The sequence below is a fragment of the Hibiscus syriacus genome, unplaced genomic scaffold (assembly GCF_006381635.1).
Source record: "Hibiscus syriacus cultivar Baekdansim isolate YM2019G1 unplaced genomic scaffold, ASM638163v2 tig00112261_pilon, whole genome shotgun sequence".
Classification (NCBI taxonomy): domain Eukaryota; kingdom Viridiplantae; phylum Streptophyta; class Magnoliopsida; order Malvales; family Malvaceae; genus Hibiscus; species Hibiscus syriacus.
In genome coordinates, this window is record NW_024063289.1 from 804,350 (window position 1) to 824,009 (window position 19,660).

At 36.4% G+C, this 19,660-nt stretch overlaps 1 long non-coding RNA gene across 1 annotated transcript; it reads left to right on the plus strand.

Annotated features, from left to right (window-relative positions):
* Nucleotides 1–90: 90 nt before the first annotated feature.
* LOC120176959 lies at nucleotides 91–17,196 on the plus strand. The gene is made up of 7 exons (XR_005521368.1): nucleotides 91–110; nucleotides 7,381–7,429; nucleotides 8,134–8,204; nucleotides 9,096–9,215; nucleotides 10,031–10,115; nucleotides 14,982–15,027; nucleotides 16,917–17,196. It is a non-coding gene; the product is annotated as an uncharacterized LOC120176959 (long non-coding RNA).
* The last annotated feature ends 2,464 nt before the right edge of the window (nucleotides 17,197–19,660 follow it).

Genomic DNA, 19,660 nt, shown 5'->3' on the forward strand with positions numbered 1-19,660 from the left:
TTACCTTAATTTTTTTTTAAATTATCCAGGAGCTACAATCCAGAATATGTGTCACAGCTGACGATGTTGATAACTCATTGCTGTTGTATGTGGATGACCAAGGCCGTCAGGTACATGCAGCAATAATTTTCATTTTTTTATCATTAATAGAAAAAGTGCATGCATTCGGTTTTTAGTTGTATGTAAACTCAATCAGCAATTGTATGGAATATAACTTGTTTTATTTTCAGGACACCAATGTCTGAAATTGAACATATTTTTAGTACATTTTTCTATAAGAAAATGGGCCTCGTTAAACCCCCCTCATAACCTTCGGGTTACATGAGTACCCAACGGACATTGGAAGGAGGAAAGAGTGCCCCAGAATTTTACTACTAAAAACAAAATACACCATGGTTACAACCAAGATATTACAAACCTGCACCCATGGACCTAAGCCTCCCCTCACTCGAAACCACAAAACAAGCCAACTATCCTATGCCAGCTTTGTCTAGGCTATCCGCTTCCCAATTAAAACATCTCTTAATATGCCTAACAATGACATTACAATCCCTTACACACTTGGCAATTTCGTTAACTAGGCTAGATTCAAAAGCTGACAACCGCCTGATTCCTTAATCCACTCCAAGCAATAACAGAGTCACTTTCCAAGATTAACCGCCCCTTATCACCCATCCTAGTCTAGAAACAGAGATAAACCAGCTTGAATGGCTTTTAGCTCAGCTACTATTGCAGGGCCAGGACCAGATTGGGACGAGAAAGATCCCAGCAACACGCTGTCGCATCCCTGAGAGACCACCTATGCCACTTCTTTTCCAATCCCAGCTGACCTCCCCGTCTACATTAACTTTGAAGAACCCAGCAGGCGGGGCACCAAGAAGACGGGGAAGATTTACTCTTCTTTGACGAGCTGCAGTGATCAGCCAAGGTTAGATCCCCAACAAGAAAATCCATCCGAACAGAGGGATTAGAAGCCTTAGCCGAAACCAAGCAGCACCCTGTACCTAGATAAGAAAAAACAAGAGTCTGATCCAAACTCCCCTTTTCAAAAACCAAATGATTCCGACATTTCCATAACGACCACATTACAGCCCAAGGATATAATTCCAATTTTAGACTTAGGAAGCAAAAACGCCCAAGAGGACAAAAAATCTTTGGGTTACTAGGTAAAACAGCAGCTAAATTCCATAATTTCAAAAAACGAGTCCAAAACCCCTTCGCTATATTGCAAGTAAAAAGAGGTGCAAAATAGATTCCGCCTCGCTACCACATAAAGGGCAATAATATCCTCGATCCCATTGACCCCGCATCTAATAAGTTCAGTTTTAACCGCCAATTTATGATGGAGAACTTGCCAAAGAAACGCCTCCACTTTAGGAGGAACTAACCCAGTCCATACCAACTCCGACCACGGCAAATAAGAACGACAATCTAGACACTAATTTACAAGAGTTTACTGAGTAAACCATCCCCATTCCCTGTCCACAAGCAACAATCATCCACACCCGAGCCAATATTGACATTCCCCAACAACAACTAACTCGAACCATTGATTAACTTCCCAATCCAGCAGATTCCTTCTCAACTGGACATCCCAACACCAACCACTTGTACTGAAAAACCAACTCCGAAACTACCCATCTTTTAAAACCGAGAGTGTAAAATGCCTAGGGAATCTACCTTCAAAGGAACGTGCACAACCAACACTCGTGCCAAAACAGAATTGAGTTCCCCTTCCCCACTTGAATCCGAAGATGATTACGGAAAAGTAGGCCAAACGCATCATTCGACCAGACATTATTGATCACTCCCCTCCAAAGCCAAGAGGAGTTGGGGGCACAACCTGACTCAAGGAAATCAACCTATTGTCGAAATTATACTTGCAACACATACTATTTTTCCACCAAGATTCCTTTTCATTCCCAAATTTCCAAACCCACCTCCCAAGAAGAGCCCTATTCATAAGGTTCAAGTCATGATGCCTTAAGGGAAGACTAATAGTAGAAAGTGATTGCAAATCAACAGTGGATTGGATTCTATCGCTTGCTACTGCTCCTTCCTTAGTACCCTAGTCATGGAAATTGTGTCCCTCGTATTAGCTAGGGCGTTTATTGTGAGATTGATTCCTAGGTGATGTAACTGGGAGGCTGATAAATTAGCTAAGGAGGGGATTGGGTGATTGTAAGGGTATTTTCTAGGGAGCTTAATGTGTTTTTCTAGTGTGCTGTTGTCTATGGTGTATTCATTTACTCTTATGTAGTTCTGACGTATCAATAAAATGAGGTACTCTTTTCCTCCTTCTGCTAGTTGCCTCATTATAAGTCACTATGAGGAGGTTTTAATGATGCCTCCTACTTGTATAAAAAAATGATGCCCAGACCCCCATAATCTTTGCTTTACATATTGTCGACCATTTCACCCAATGAATTCGGTTTCTCTGTGCCATACCCCCCAGAAAAATTTAGCAAAATAGAGTAACTTTCTCCAAACACACAACATCCTAAACAGTGACATAATAAATGGGCAAAGCATTGAACATAGACTTCACTAAAACAGCCTTCCAGCAAGAGATAACGTGGCTGCTTTCCACCCCACCAATTTTTGATAAAACCTCTTACAAATCGGTTCCCATTGTAATGCCAAATTCTTCCTAGAGCCAAGAGGAAGCCCTAGATACTCAATCGGGAGAACACCCACGAACACCCAATCGAAGCTGCCCATTCTTTGATAATTGAATCTTCAATTTAAGTTCAATTGAAGCCCCGAGCACATTTCAAAAATAAGCAAAACTCTCTTATCAGTTGACCCTCTGCCGCATTACAAAAAATTAATGAATCATCGGCAAACTGCAAATGAGATAGCGAAAATGATCTATTAGGTCTTCCGATCTGAAACCCATTAAAAAGCCCCAACTTCGCCGCCTTGGACAGTAAGAGACTTAGCATCTCTCCCACTAAATTAAAAAGCAATGGCGATAACGAGCAGCCCTGGCGAAGACCCCTTGATATCTTGAAAGCTTCCATACGAGATCCATTTAACTAAGACTGAAATAGAGGCCGAAGATAAGCATTGGTAAATCCAAGACTGCCAGCAATGCTCAAATCCCATATATTCCATATTTTCAGCAAAATCGACCAATCCACTGAATCGTATGCTCGTTTCAAGTCAACTTTAAAGCCACACCTTTCAACCCTTTTTCCTCCAATAATCAATGCCCTCGTTGGCTATGAACGAATAATCGAGAATTGTCTCCTGGAATAAAAGCAAACTGTGTTGGACTAATAAGGGAATCAATCCATGTCCTTAATCTTCTTGCTTACACCTTGGACACAATCTTGTATAGACCACCAACCAAGCTAATTGGCCTATACCTCCATACTCTCCGGGTTGGACTGCTTTGGAATCAATGTAATACACGAATGGTTGACCCTTTTTTCCCACTTCTTCCCCAAATAGAATCATTAAAAAACTTAACAATGTCATCCTTCAAATGTGGCCATAATCTCTTAAAGAAGCCCATGTTCAACCCATCGGGCCAGGCACCTTGTTACTATCTGACGATGCAATTGCCTCTTAGATCTCCTCCTCTGAAAAATTCCTTTCAAGAAAGGAACATTGGGCCTCAGAAGTTTCGCAAAATCCAGATCAATGTCCTCCACTTCTAGAGTAGGCTTCAAATTGTAGAATTCTTTGAAATACCCAAAAACGTTGGATTTAATTTGGTCCGGGTCTGAAACCAAGCTGCAATCTACTTTCTGAATCTTCAAAGCTTTAATTATGCACCTATTAGTAGCACACTGGTGAAAATACTTGGAGTTTCTGTCACCATCATGAATCCATTTTGCCCTGGACTTCTGGAACCAGATTTGCTCTTCTTTTTTACAGATCCCACAGTACCTTCGCATTCACTATGGAATCCATCGAAACAGAGTCAGACCCTTGCTGTAGAGCTAATTAAGTTTCCGAGATGGCCTTTTTCTAACTTCAAAATCCTTTTCGGCAGCTTCAGGTAATTATTTTAGACCAACTCTTAATCCCTTTCTTCAAATCATTTAGAATATGCACTATCCCTTCTTTTATCCTTTATCTCACTGATTGACGACCCACCAATTCTTGAAAGCCCTCCTCCATCAAGTAATTAAACAATTTAAACAGTTTTGGCCCCCAATAGTCTCGTGACTTTCCAATAAGATGGCATTATTTTTTTGATAGGAATTGAAGGCCTCGTTAAAAAACCCCTTCTTGATTAAAGGAGCTATAGAGAAGCTCCTTAATCAGCGGAAGGAGGAAAAGAGTGCCTTAAGATTTCATTAACCAAAAGAAATTACATAAATACACCAGATAAACACCTCCAACATAACCAAAAAACCAAAAAAAACACCCGAAGACACCCCTAAACAACGGAACAGGCTCAGCCTAAACCATCAAAGGTACTAACACAGTCTTAATTTTGGTTGAGCTGTAAACCAATCTAGCAACAGCAAAGAAGACTTAACGCCTAAACAATTCCTGGAATACAACACAAAACAATACAACAAAATGCCTGAAACAATGAACCAAAACCCTCCTAAAGTAACTTGACTGCCGCCAAATTACAAGACCTAGGAATAAGCTCCAGCAAAGTTGGAGGGCCTGGATCTATAGATACTATGGAAGAACCCATCGTCCTGCCTTCCTCAATATCAACTGATTCATTCCATAGAAACCAAATTCTAACACAAAAGCCATGAGCTTCCACACTATAAGAGAACCAAAAGCTAGCTTCTAAAACACTCTAACCGCCTTTCAACCACTTATTGCTCGTCTTGTCCTCGGAGACCATCCAAACCTCCAACTTCATTTAAAAAACTTATGCGGATCACCTGTAACTAACCACTCTTTCATCGCAATAGTGTTCCGAAATCAAAAACACTTGTGAGCCTTCAAGGTCAGTCCAAATTTCCTCGCGTTGCACCTTCTGATTATTCTTATTCCGACAATATCTAGACTTCCTATGGGGAGCCGAATATTTCTCTTCAAATAATTGGAGCTATGTTTATTGTTTATCCCCCCCTGAGCTCTCCGGTTCTTTCTGGAATTGTGCGAGAGAGAAACGTCCCTCAATTATGATGACATACAAAGGCTATGGTCAAAATCCTCACAAGCAATCCCCGATTTGGGTTTTCCAACCACCCGTTCAGCCACAGCCCCAACCTGTTGGACTTCCTCTCCCTTGGATCTAATGATAGCATAATTATTTGTAAGGCCCATATTAATGACATCCTCCACCTCCTTAGACTTTAAACAACCATCCAAGATGGGCAAACTTAATAAATTTTCCTTTATCCCCTCATTAACACGTGCAGTCTTGCAAATAATTCTATTTTCATCTGTTGCCTCTTTCTCCACGTGCTGCAGCACTTCCTCGTGTTCCACCGCATCCTCGATTTGCGTAAGAACCATCCCCTGACCAGCAACATTATACCCCAAACCCATAATTAATTCCTCCCCTATGTTCATTTCCTCCTCTTCCATACCCGACAAGTAGCCTTTATCTCTGTTCCCATACAGCATAACTGTCTGTCATCTTCCTCAGAACACCTCTTGGAATCCACCTTCTCCGACGAGTCCATGCTTCTTCCTGCCGGAGAAAATACAACCTCACCTTCGTTTACTTCCCTCTTTCGAAACAAAGGTTCACTGCTAGCTTTGGGAAATTCCACTATAATTCTAAATACATCTCTCCCTGTTTCCAATTCAACCACTTCATCAATAAATTCTTTCGTACTAGTTGCTATCAGAATCGAGATCTCCTCGCAGCCCAATTCTTGAAGTGCGTTTTCTCCCAGCTCTAAGCAATCTCCCCATTGTTGTGCAATCCTCTTAAAGGTGCTATGATTCCAGCAATGAAGTGGCATTCCAACCAGCTTAATCCATGTTACTCTCTCCGACGCTCTGTAAGATTCTGACCAAGGTTGAACTTCCTGGAAAACCTCATTTAAAAACGACCAGTTCTGCTCCTTCAAAATTCTGTACGACTCCTCATCATCTATTTGCAATAAGTAATCTCTCCCTCCCAGAAACTTGGTCTTAATTTCTCCTAGACCTCCTGCTTGTAAACTGTCTACCACCTGACTTAGAGAGCAAAACGACGCCATCATTCCTACGAGGCACTTCTGGAGCTTTCGAACAACTTCCTCATCTACATCGCCCTGAATTAACCTAGTCCTCCTTGCTAGAACCTCCGGACTATCTCCACTAACGCTTTTCCTGGTGTAGCAATGGGAGATGAAGGATACTTCTGTTTCTAGATTTGTTTCCTAGCTCCATACCGAGCTTCTTTGACTGATAATCGATAACCAAATAACCAGAATCCATTAAATCTTTGGACTGCTCTAACTGTGTCATCTCTATTGGAAAATCTAACAAACCCAAAGCGTTTTCTTGTTCTATCATTTTTTCTTGCTATATAAGAACTAATCACATCTCCATGCCTCCCGAATAGTTGACTCAACCCCCTCCAATGATACCTAGGTGGAATATTTTGCACAAACAAAGTTTCTATCTCGCCAACCTTCCCTGAGCTTTGAGCCATCTGTCCTAAACCTTTCTATAAATCCCAGACAATACCAATGCCACTAGACTGGAGATGATACCCATAAAATAGACTTAATGAAACATCCTAAACAAAGAAAGAAATTTTTGAAAAACACTTGATTTTTAGAGAGAAGCTGGATCTTCTCTCTCTAAGTCCACCCCCATAACTTTCTTCTTGTGTACAATAAGATGGCATTATGGTCTGATAGCGACTTCGGGAGTAATATTTGAACAATATCCGAAGAAAGAACCAAAAAACTTGAATCCACAAGAAAGCGATCCAGTCTAAGGAAGGGGAATCCCTATTATTCCACCACGTAAAATTGCCTCCGGCTAATGGCAAATCCATCAGCTTAGCCTGAAAAACAAAATCCCTGAAAATCCTCATAGAATGTCAATTTTGGGACTTCCCATCCTTCTCTTCTTCATTCAAATACGCGTTAAAATCCCCTCCCACACACACTGTACATTCCACTGGCCCTAAGAAATATAGCAATTCTTCAAAAAAGGCATGATATAGCTTTTAGCACGCTGGTCTTGCCTTGCATTTAGACTTTATGAGGAGTTGAGCAGTTTGCTACATGTCATTTTGAACTTCTCCCGTTTGATGATAGAGAATGTGTGCTTGTTTTGATGACATCTTTGCCTCCCTTTAAAATAAAGTCCCTTTTCCCTAGTGTCAAATATTACATACTCATAATGCATAAATTTCTCACGCAACTCACTTCACTTAACCTTTTCACAATGTAAGGTTGAGAGTAGTCTTTCTGACTCTACTTCTGCAAATTTGTTTACTTCTGCCAGGGGGAAATAGTGAGACTTTTTGCTAATGATCAGAACAAAATAAAATGTGGTAAGTCTGTGTGAACCTGAGTTGTTAGACCTCATGGTCATTGAAATTTCTGTATCTAGAAGTAATACTTAATGTTTCTCATTTATTTTCACTTTCTATTTATGTGGCAAAGTTATCTGTTTGCATTGTTCGTCAAAACTCAATTCACTTGTTTAAATGATAATGGATAGTAAGTTTGTTGTCATGTGCTTGATTTTCTGCATTGCAAGTCTGTTAGAAAAAATGATTTATTTTGAAATTTATCTGTCCCTAAACCTTTTGCAGAGGTTTGAACCTGTTTATTGATGGCCCTTCTCTCTCTCTCTCTCTCTCTCTTCTTCTTCTTCTTCTTCTTCTTCTTCTTCTTCTTCTCCTTTCTGCATATATATCTTGTTATGATTTCACTGTTATGTATCCGGATGTATGCTTCTCAAGTCTTACAATGATATTATATATTGAATATGTATAGCTTTGTTAGATCATTTTCTTTTTGTTACTTAACAATCAACAGAATGTTATTCAACTTCTACAAAATATTATTTGGCATCATTTCCTAAATTAGTAGTAAAGATTATGTTTATGATTCATAGATGCACGTCAAAAAGAATGTGGTGTTGAACAGTTGTGTATTGTGTACACGTGCATATATTGATGCATTACATTTTCTTTTGTTTTGTTTGGCATCTTTGCATTATAAAATAAATTTCTGATTAGCTGCTTTGCAGATCTAGAAATGCAAAATGAGATCGACACTTGCATTTCCAGTGGCCAAGCAACATTTACTGTTCTGTTGCTGGTAGGTTTAATCACTGCTCTTCCAAAGTTACCTGGAATTTTCTTCCCTTCAAGATTTCTTTTTACTTGTGTATTTGTTTTTAGTTACTATGCCTAAATAATCTATTTTCCAAAAGAAGTGGCGATATGTGAATTCAAATAAAAGGTTGACAATTGTATTTGCAGGAGATTTCATTTTATTTATCCCTCAATTCTTATAGTTTAGCAGTTCTGCTGTTTCTGTCAATCTAAGAAGAGAATAGTGTTTCATACATTAAATTTATGGAGAATTGAGCCAATCATGAATCTTTACCCAACTTTATTGGATTAGGATGAGAAGATATATCCTCCCCCTTCTCTATCTCAAATGGTTTATGAGTTGCAGAGCTTTTTGTCAAATGAGTTTGGGAAAATTGTTTCTAGGGAAGAGATAAGATTTACCATGGAAGACTAATAAAAATGGTGGTCAATGCCCATTGCTGACATACTTTTTATATTCGGTATGTGGAATGATTAAGAAAAAGAAATGAAGGCTAACAAGTAAAAACTTGGAACCTGGTGAGATATATGTTTAATTTCAGTGTCTTGGCTTTTTAGTATAGTTCATCTTAATTTGAAGGTTGTATGTTGTTTTGCAATTCTTATGTGGGAAGAAAGTTGACTACCTTTTCTTGGGGGATTTGGGTGGTGGGTGGATTGATTTGAGCAAATTGCGGTTTTCTTCAAATAGTAATGCAGAATAACCTTGTTTATAAATTTGGAAATAAAACGTTAACCAAGCAATTTAAAGTAAATGTTTGGTGGCACATTTTAATTCATGTATGTATGTGTGTATATAAATGTGGAACAGAAACAGTCATGACTGTAGAGCCAATAGGATTTTGAAACTTATGTTCACTCACTCTCTCAACAGATGGATTCCGCTGAGAATTGGGAGCCAGCAACATTGACTTTGAGACGTTCAAGTTACCAAATTAAAATCAACAGCACACAAGCTGTGGAGATTTCAGAGAAATATTCGAAAGAATTGTCGGTATGCTTTGAATTTCTTTTTCATTTTCTCCAAAAGTAAAGATTTCATATGGAAGTTTTTTAACTTACTATCTTAGTTTATTCAAAAATGGTTTGCTACTAAGGTTTAGTTGATATTAGTAGAATTCTTACTCTGCAGTTTGGTTGAATTGACTATATGCTAATTCATATAAATCTTGTCTGATCATGGTCTAATATCTATGTTATTTGGACGAGGGTGTGAGTGTTGGATATGGGTATGAGTTTGACACCGGTGTGTTCAATCATTTTAAGTTTTTCTATGTATTTGGAGGGTCCTTAGAATGTCGTATCCCACACATGTCCAAATATGTGTTTAACATGGAATAACACTAGTCTTTATATTGTTATCATTGTATGGATGCAAAAGTTTACATCTATTTCAGGAAGGTATGCACAATTCTTTTGTTTATGAATATTTTACATCTTTCTTGTTGCCAATGTAATGACAGTAAACACCAACTATTCTAGATGTTATTGTGAAACACTTCTCTGAAAGAATTAGTAAAACGGAGCTAGGCTGAATTTTATCCCCTATGGAAAATAGTTAATGAGAATAATGATATTCTTTCAACCTTAAACCAAATAAGAAATTAAGTTCGGAAACTAATGTGTCTCTTCCAAGTTTCAATGGTGAATGATAAAACTGGGAAGAGATTCATTTAATTTGTTTAGAATACAATAATGGTCCATTGCAGCAAGGTATGCATTCTATGTAAAAATGAGTCATGAATATTGTGCCAACTGGCTAGCTCATTAACTTGAGATGGTATGTGCATTTTTAACTTGATGCTGCAGATCAAAGTACCGAGTGGGCTCTCAACACAGTTTGTTTGACATGTTCCGATGGGTCTTCACGTCCCTTTAGCACATATAATGTTCGGTAATACATAGACATGGCCAATATTTTAATATTTTTAAAAGAAAACTGATACTATATATATTTGTATTTCCCAACTAATTATGATACATTTTGCTAATTATTAAGCATGTCAATGAGACTAGTATTAAGTTTGCTTTATTTACGTTCTTGATTTTGCTACTATATAATTTTGTGAAAGAAAAAACTGCCCTAATTATATACACATTCCTGATTTTTCTAATATAAATAATTGTGCACATGAAAAACGCTATAAATAAAATCTGATTTTGCTAATTAGATTTATTGCTTATAGGAAGGTTTTAGATAATAAACCTGTAGGTTATGCAATAGATAAGTTAGTATTTTAATATAACACTAACTCTTAGAAAGTTAGATAGATAAGGATAACTACTAAGTAGTTTACTTCTAATAGAAAACTTACTCCTAACTTTTCCTATAAAAAGATGTATTTTCACCATTCACAATATATAATAAAAAAGAGTTCCTTTTCTTCTCCACTATGTTGTTTACTCTTTATCAACATGGTATCAGCTAGGTAACCGATCCTTCACCTAAATCTAGCTGATTTTTTTTCTTTTTTACCCTAAATCTTGCCGTCGATCATGAATTCCACCACTTCTTCATCGGAGGTCACTTCGGAATTCCTCATTAATTCACCCCATTATGATGTTTCTTCAGTCTTTATCACGTGTCACCGATTGAATGGTAACAATTATATCCCTCACTCTCAAACTACTACTCGGCCAAAGAAGGGGACACCTTGGTGTGACTCTTGTAAGAAGGTTTACCATCTACGGGATTCCTATTGGAAATTACATGGCAAGCTTACTGATGGGAAGTCTTCAAAACAACATCAACAACGTGATACTCAAGAAAACTGTGTTGTGAATACTGATTTACAAGGAAGTTCGTTTACTAAAAAACAAATGGAAGAGTTGCAGCAGTTTTTTAGTCAGTTAAACACTCATTCCCAATCAGTACCTGCAGGTAGAATTCCTTCTGCTACTTTGGCTAATACATCCACTACTCCTACTTGGGTTGTGGATTCTGGTACAAGTGATCATATGACAGGTGATCTTCGGCTCTTTCACACTTTTCATGCCGACTCGTCTATCTCTCATATTCGAACAGTTGATGGTTCTCTATCCGGTGTTGCCGGTCATGGGTCTATTCGAATAAATCAGGACATTTTTGTTATCTCATGTTCTTTATGTTCCCAATCTCACTTCCAATCTTATCTCCATTAGCAAGTTGTCTGCCGATTTATGCTGTATCACGAAATTTAACTATGATTTTTGTGAATTTCAGGATTCTAGCTCGGGGAAAGTAATTGACAGTGCTAGGCTTTGTGGGGGTCTTTACCTACTTCCAACAACTTTATTTTCCCACCCATCTACTTCCTACCATGATATACAACAATTTCCTTTACTTGAACCTTCAAACGATGTTGTGTTATTGCATTTTCGTTTAGGACATCCCAGTTTCTTTTATCTTGCAATATTGTTTCCACATTTGTTTGTCAATAAGAGTCCAAAATCTTTTTCTTGTGATATTTGTCCACTTGCTAATCAAACTAGGAGTGTTTATCTGCCTTCTCCATATAAACCGTCCAAACCATTTACCATAATCCATAGTGATATTTGGGGACCATCTCGGGTCACATCTTTACATGGGTTTCGGTGGTTTATTTCATTTATTGATGATCACACTCTTACTACCTGGACCTTTCTCATGAAAACCAAATCTGAAGCTTGTGAAATATTTAAACGGTTCCATAAGATGGTTGAAACCCAATTTCAATGTTCAATCCAAATGTTTCATTCTGACAATGGTAGTGAGTATTTTGCCAATGTTTTGGGTTCTTTCTTTCAGGAAACCGGGATTATTCATCTTACTTCGTGTGTCAATTCTCCTCAACAAAATGGGATTGCTGAGCGAAAAAACAGGCATCTTCTTGAGGTTACTCGGTCTCTACTTTTTTCCACAAATGTTCCTAACTATTTTTGGGGGAAGCCCTTTTAACTGCCACTTATTTGATTAACCGTCTCCCTAGTAAACCGTTACAATTTAAGTGTCCGAGAGAGTTTTCTTCAGTTTTTTCTCAATTTTAAACCGATGACTTCATTGTTACCCCTTAGAGTTTTTGGTTGTACTGTATTCGTTCATAACAATGTTCCTTTCGGGTCCAAATTAGATCCTCGAGCATTTCGGTGTGTGTTTCTGGTTTATTCATCGACTCAAAAGGGTTTTCGGTGTTATTATCCTCGTACAAAGAAATTCTTTATTACTATGGACGTTACTTTCTTTGAAAAAACACATTTTTTTTCCTTAAAACTGCTACTTAGGGGGAATCATATAATGAATATCAGTTTATTGACTCACAACAATTGTCACTTGATTTGCAGTCAGCTCTTTTTGATCAACCAGCACCGTCAAACCAGTTAAACCAGTCGAATAAGCCTACAAAATCGCTACAGCCAGACCAAACAACACTACCGAACCCAGAAAACGTATCCTTGCCAAACCAGTCCACCGAAACACATTTACCTCGGCATGATCAACATATCACTTCGCCTTAAATACCTCAATCCGAGTTGCAGATTTACAAGAGACGACAAAAACCAATTTCTAAATCAATCCCTGAACCTAATCCCGAGTTTCCCACACAGCATGGACACTGTCATGAACTGGACCCGAACGAGAATCCTTTGGAGAACGAAGAAGGTAATCAGAGTTCTTTCACTGAATTAAATGCTTTAATTGATGATAATGACTTGTCGATTGCTCAAAGGAAAGGAGTAAGAAAATGCAGAAATTATCCAATTGAGAGATTTGTTGCATATGGAAAGCTAACGCCTTGTTTTAAGAACTTTACAGCAAGTGTAGATAGCATTACTGTTCCAGAAACAGTGGAAGAAGCATTGAAAGATCCCAAGTGGAAAAATGCAGTAGAAGAGGAATTAAAACCACTGGAAAACAACAATACTTGGATTATAGTTGATCTTCCGAAAGATAAAAAATCAGTCGGTTGCAAATGGGTATTCACGGTAAAATAAAAAGCTGATGGTAGCATTGAAAGAGATATAAGGCGAGATTAGTGGCGAAAGGATTCACTCAATTTTTTGGAGTTGATTATCATGAAATGTTTGCTCCGGTAGCAAAACTAAACACTGTGAGAGAGTTACTGTCATTAGCAGTTAATGAGAATTGGGTGTTTCATCAGTTAGATATCAAAAACGCATTTCTAAACGGAAACTTGGAGGATGAAGTATATATGCGAATTCCACCGGGTGTGAAGAGTAATACAGGAAAAGCATGTAGATTACTAAAGTCCTTGTATGGACTTAAGCAATTTCCAAGAGCCTGGTTTGACAGATTTACAAAGGTGATTATTCAGGATAGTTACAAGCAATGTCAATCAGATCACACTTTTTTTGTCAAAACATCTTCAAACAACAAAAAAGCAATTTTGATTGTCTATGTGGATGATATCATTCTAACAGGTGATGATTGTATGGTGATAGAAAGATTGAAAAAGCTACTGGCGAAAGAGTTCGAAACCAAAGACTTGTGAACTTTACGGTATTTTTTAGGCATGGAGGTCGCAAGGTCAAAAGAAGGAATAGTGATCAACCAAAGGAAATATATCCTTGATCTACTATCAGAAACTGGAATGAAGAGATGTAAGCCGGTTGAAACACCCATGGAAGCAAATCTGAAGCTAAGGAGAGAAGAATTGGGAAGTCCTGTGAACAAAGATAGTATCAAAGGCTAGTAGGTAAACTAATTTATTTATCACTTACTAGACCTGATATTGCATTCCCTGTCAGTATAGTGAGTCAATAAATGAATGATCCAAGAGAAGAATATTTAGAGGCTGTGAATAGAATTCTAAAATACTTGAAAATGACACCAGGACATGGATTAATTTTTAGAAAGAGATGATAGAACAGTAAGAATTTTTTCGGATTCAAGTTGGGCAGGTGAATTAACGGATAGAAGATCTACAACTGGTTATTGTTCATTTGTTTGGGGAAATCTGGTTACTTGGAGAAGTAAAAAACAGGCGGTGGTGTCTCGAAGTAGTGCAGAAGCAGAATTTAGAGCAATGTCACTTGGAATTTGCGAAGGAATTTGGCTTCAAAGAATGTTAACTGAGCTGGGCTTATGTGCCAACAAATGGTTTGAACTTCAAAGTGACAGTAAATCTGCAATAAGTATTGCAAAGAATCTAGTTCATCATGACCGAACGAAGCATGTGGAGATTGACAGACATTTCATCTCTGAAAGGTGAATGGTGGAACGGTGAAGCTCAATTGTGTTTCAACGAAGAATCAATTAGCAGATATTCTCACCAAAGCACTTCCAAGAATTACCTTTGATGAGATTATATCCAAATTGAGTCTTCAACATTTACTCCCCAACTTGAGGGGGAGTGTAGGTTATGCAATAGATAAGTTAGTATTTTAATATAACACTAACTCTTAGAAAGTTAGATAGATAAGGATAACTACTAAGTAGTTTACTTCTAATAGAAAACATACTCCTATCTTTTCCTATAAAAAGATGTATTTTCACCATTCACAATATATAATAAAAAAAGAGTTCCTTTTCTTCTCCACTATGTTGTTTACTCTTTATCAACAAAACCTATGATTTTTAAATGATATAATTTATCTTGTCATATGGTATACTTATGCTCATTGATATAGACTCAATCTACAAATTTGTGTATAAAGCAATTGTTATTATTGTTGTTTTATTTTACAATCTTATCTCGGTGTAAATTTATGTATAAACGATGAAAAATATTCTTAGACCGACATTTTATTACTTTCTAATGCAACGTTGTTAATGTTTTCGCAGAATGCGGGATACACTTGTTTTGACCATGAGAATGTTCCAGAGCAAGGTACTTGACTCATCATAATTTGTTTAAGAGCGTTCTGAATAGGTGCATATGGTTTTTGTTGTGCTGGTGGTTGTTTCTAGGTTGAACTCCTACTGTATCATTTCGAACAAAATGACCATCTTTGTCAACAAAATTTGAGTTCTGTTTCAAGTACGTGATTATGATATCACATACAGAAACTCCACTTCTAGGTTAGAAAGATGAAATTAAATGAGTGAGTATACATGATAAGAAGATACCCAAAACTATGGCTATTGATTAGGTATAATGCCCCTAATGTTTGATTAAATAGTCACTTTTGTCCCTATTCTTTTTTCTTTTCTTTTTTCTCAAGCATTTTGGCCCCAATGTATCATTTTGGGGTAAAAAGGACTCTCTCCAAATGGAAACCATAAGTTTACAAACAGTTAAATTTCTAAAATAGGGGTATTTTTATCCTAAAATGAAATGTTGAGGGCCAAAATGCTCCAGAAAAAAGGAATAAGGGCCAAAGTAACTATCAGTCAAACATTAGGAGCCTTTTTGACCTAAATGGAACGTTGGGGCCAAAGCATAGTCACATGAATCGCGGTATGCTCGGTATGGAAACGTGGAACGGGATCGCAATTCGCTAGGTCCCTAAAATTCGGTACGATGGGAGGTAGACTTCTTTCGGATCGCTCCGGTGCGATGTACCATATAAATTGGTACAATGTACCAGTTTCTTAGATAGAGATCAATTATAGAAGAAATTTAGAAATGTAGAAAGTTATGCAAATCCAAGTAATATAACATAGGGACCAAAACATAAACACAAAATAATTCAAAACTCAAAATCTAATATGCATAAATCCGATTTAAGGACTAAAATAAATTGAATAAAAAATGAGCATGGCTCCTTTAGGATAAACCCACGCGAACAAAAATGGACCACCCTGGACCCAATTAAACGGCCGTGTTTAACCAAACTATCTAAAGCCTTTAAAATTTAAACTAAAAATATATCATAATTTATGCTAAACCTAATCCCTTCCCCTGCGCCGTTTTGAACCTCTTCTCTTCTTCATCCTCTACTCCTCACACCCGCATGGCCGAAACTCTTCACAGCCCCAGACCCGAGCAACTTTTTAAAGCAGGTGCGCTTTTTAAAACACTGACTACAACGATGATGGGCTCTTCCAGTTCCGGTGAGACCACGATGACAACACCTAAGGTAAGGCTCTTCAACTCACTGTTTTTTTTCTGGTTTCCCCGAATGGTTTCCCCTCTCCCTCTTATTCTCCTCTGATTTTTTCTCTCTCAAACCCCCAATCCCTTTATTTTTTTCTGATTGCATCTCCTCTTATCCCTGTTGCAAAACTACAATGTACCGAATCGTGATTTTGAAACGATCCGATCGCGATTTTGAAACAATCCGAACGTGTTCGTACCGCATTTTGGATCGCAACGTTCAGTACGTAGATCGTGGCCAAATGAGCGATTTATGTAACTATGGGCCAAAGGGCTTTAAGAAAGAATAGGGCCAAATTAAATAATCATTTTGGGGGTTAATTTTGACATTACGCGTATTGATTATCATAGATTAACTACACCTTTAAGGTGGAGTTCTTCTAGTTTTGAATGCAATCTTATGAATGGGTAGTCCAACACAAGTGTCAAGAGACGAATAGAACCATAAAGAATGCCGATGAAATGTTTGTCTGATCTTTATTCAGATATAGTTATTAGGATAAAATCAATATGATGATGCATTCTAAGCCTGTTATTTCTGAACTAGGACATAAAAGGAAGATTAGACACCAACATAAGTAGGAGTCTATTACTTATTATGCTCTTCTAGTTCTATGAAGTATTTAAGTGAAATATATCGTTAGCGTTTACTTTTTTTTTTAATTTAATTTATGGAGCAGGCCTTGGATGACAAGAGGAAAGGAAGAGCGTAGGCAGTATAGCTTCAGTCCCATAGTAATTTATTCTTTTTCATAAATAGAAAATTAAGAGGAAAATAAACACATCAATGTGTTGTATCTTAGTTTGAAACAATAATAGAATATTAAGTTGTATTTTAGAGTTCATTGTTTAGTCCACTTGTAGGAATTAGGAATCATGTATCATAAGATCAGAGCATATTGTGGAACTATTTCAGCCATGAACCAGAAAATGGTGGAAAATGAGATACCGGTTGGTTGCCCCATTTCCACAACTCGGCCACCCTATCTAAACCCTTATGTCATCGGAAGCCAAATGCTGTGATTCCATCCCAGAACGGTTTCGGATTTTGTCGGCTTTTTATGCTTTGTTCTGTAAGTAATAGCATCTAAGAGTTTGATTTGGAACCTACGAGATTGATATTTATTTTAAGTGGAAATGTCGAGTTTACAATCAAATCTCGGTGATTTAATTCCTAGTTGTCAAAAAATCTGCATTCCTCATTATGTTGGACTAGGAGAGCTTATCAAGCGATTCGATCTTGAGTTGAGAACGATTTTTTGTTCGACTCAATTGTTGTTTGTTAAATTCGATAAAATTTTGCATGACTTGTTTATTAAAAGAATTTGTTGTTCGACTCGATTCATTCGTTAAGCTAACTAAAATTTTTATTTTGTTTTTAGCTTTATGTAAAATCTAGCAAATTAATAATTATATTGTTGTTTATTAAAAAATTAATAAATTAGTACTAATTATTAATTAGTAATTTAGTATTTCTCTTATTATCTATTAATAAATTATTAATTATTAATTAGACTCTTTTAATGAAATAATTTTTAATGTAATTATTAAAAAAAAATTAACGAATTGCTTACGAGATTATTGAGACAAGTTTAAATTCTCAAGTTGAATTTAAATTTGAGCAACTCATGGCTGGTCAACTCATTAACACCCATATATTGGACAATTAGAGCTTCAAATTATGCAAAAATGTGTATTATAAAAGCTATCAGAACTAATTTAGCCCTGATGTTAAATGCTTACTTTTTGTCAATTTGACTTTTATTTTCTTTTTAAGCTAAATGTGGTCCTTAACTCTCTTTTTTTTTTAAAAAAAGTGAAATTGGTGAGATTTAACAAAAATGACCAAGGAACTATTAAAATTTTTACATTACTATTGTAGTAATCTACGAGATAGTTCACATGTATTTTATTGTTATATGGTGCAGTGTTGTATTTTATAATCTATGTAATTATAAAAAATTTTATATTTGTTTAACTGATTTAAGTGCTCTTATATTTTATAATTGGTCTAGGTTTGACTCCTCATTTGAATATCTTTATTTCTTTCTTTTTCTATTGACACGTGTCACCTCTTGATTGGATAATTAACTTATTAAATAAAATTAAAATTAGGATCAAATTGATTGAATGTACTAGTATTGAGGATCAAATATATAATTATACCAATTTTATTAACTACCACGTAAGCATTTCTATTAAATGTTAATGAAAAGTGGCTATATTGGAACCAATTAAATAGTTAAGTGGTCATATTGACTCAATTTTGAAAATGGTGGTCATATTGACAACAACCCCATAGTTTGGTGGTCATTCATATAGTTTACCCAAATAGTTATTTTGATTTTGATTTTTTATATTTTATATTAAGACAAAAATCCTCTTAACATTTAATTAAATAGTAAATTTGGTCCTTATTCTTTTTTAATCATTTTAGCCTTCAACGTTTCATTTTATACTCATTACTATTTTGATTTATACTCATTACTCTTTTTTAAACCAATTTGATGATGTCATGTGGCATCATTTAATTGGTTGCTGTAAATTAATAAAAAATAATTATTTGTTTAAATATTGATAAGACATCATACGCGGAATGCCACATCAGTATTCCAGTCTGTGTAGATTTGCCAAATCAGCATGAACCATTTAATCGTTAGTCAACTAGTGTTTCCATCCAATTAGGGGGTATTTTGCCCCGAAATGGAATATTAGGGTCAAAATGCTTTAAAAAAGAATAAGGATCAAAATGATCATTTTATCAAACGTTAGAGAGTAATTTTGCCATTATGTCGTAAAATGGGAATTTCATTAAAAAATAAAATATACATGATATGTGTCTTCGGCACATAATTGTATGAGTGAGTGCATGTTTAAAAGGCTATATAATATTTTTTTTTAAATGTATATATCTAAACAATGTGCCACCATCTGAATGAGGGATTAAATTTATTGAATTAATTTAAAATTAAGATTCAATTGATAGAATACTTAAGTAATGATGATTAAATGTGTAATTATACCAATTTTGGTAACCATTGCATCACCTCATCCATTAAATATTAACGACAAGTTTCTTGATTAAAAAACTTAAATATTTAAGTGATATGCTCGATAATCAAAATGAAGGGTTTATATAATTAAGTGATTACTGTCGTAACCGTCTTTCGGTTGTGCCCCGGAATTGGGCTTCGACTTAGGAAAATGGATTGGAGTCGCCACCGATCATTTATTTAAAAATAAATGGGTTGATCGGATACCCTATTTCTTACCTGATCTGCGTCTTACCAGAGATGTGTCGGATTCGGGAGTCGGTTACAGTCAAGGAAGGGCTAGCACCCTTGAACTGCCCTTTCGGTACTACGTAATTTCCAGTTGTCTTTATCATGAAAGTTGTAATTTTAAATTAAAAGGTAAAATTTGA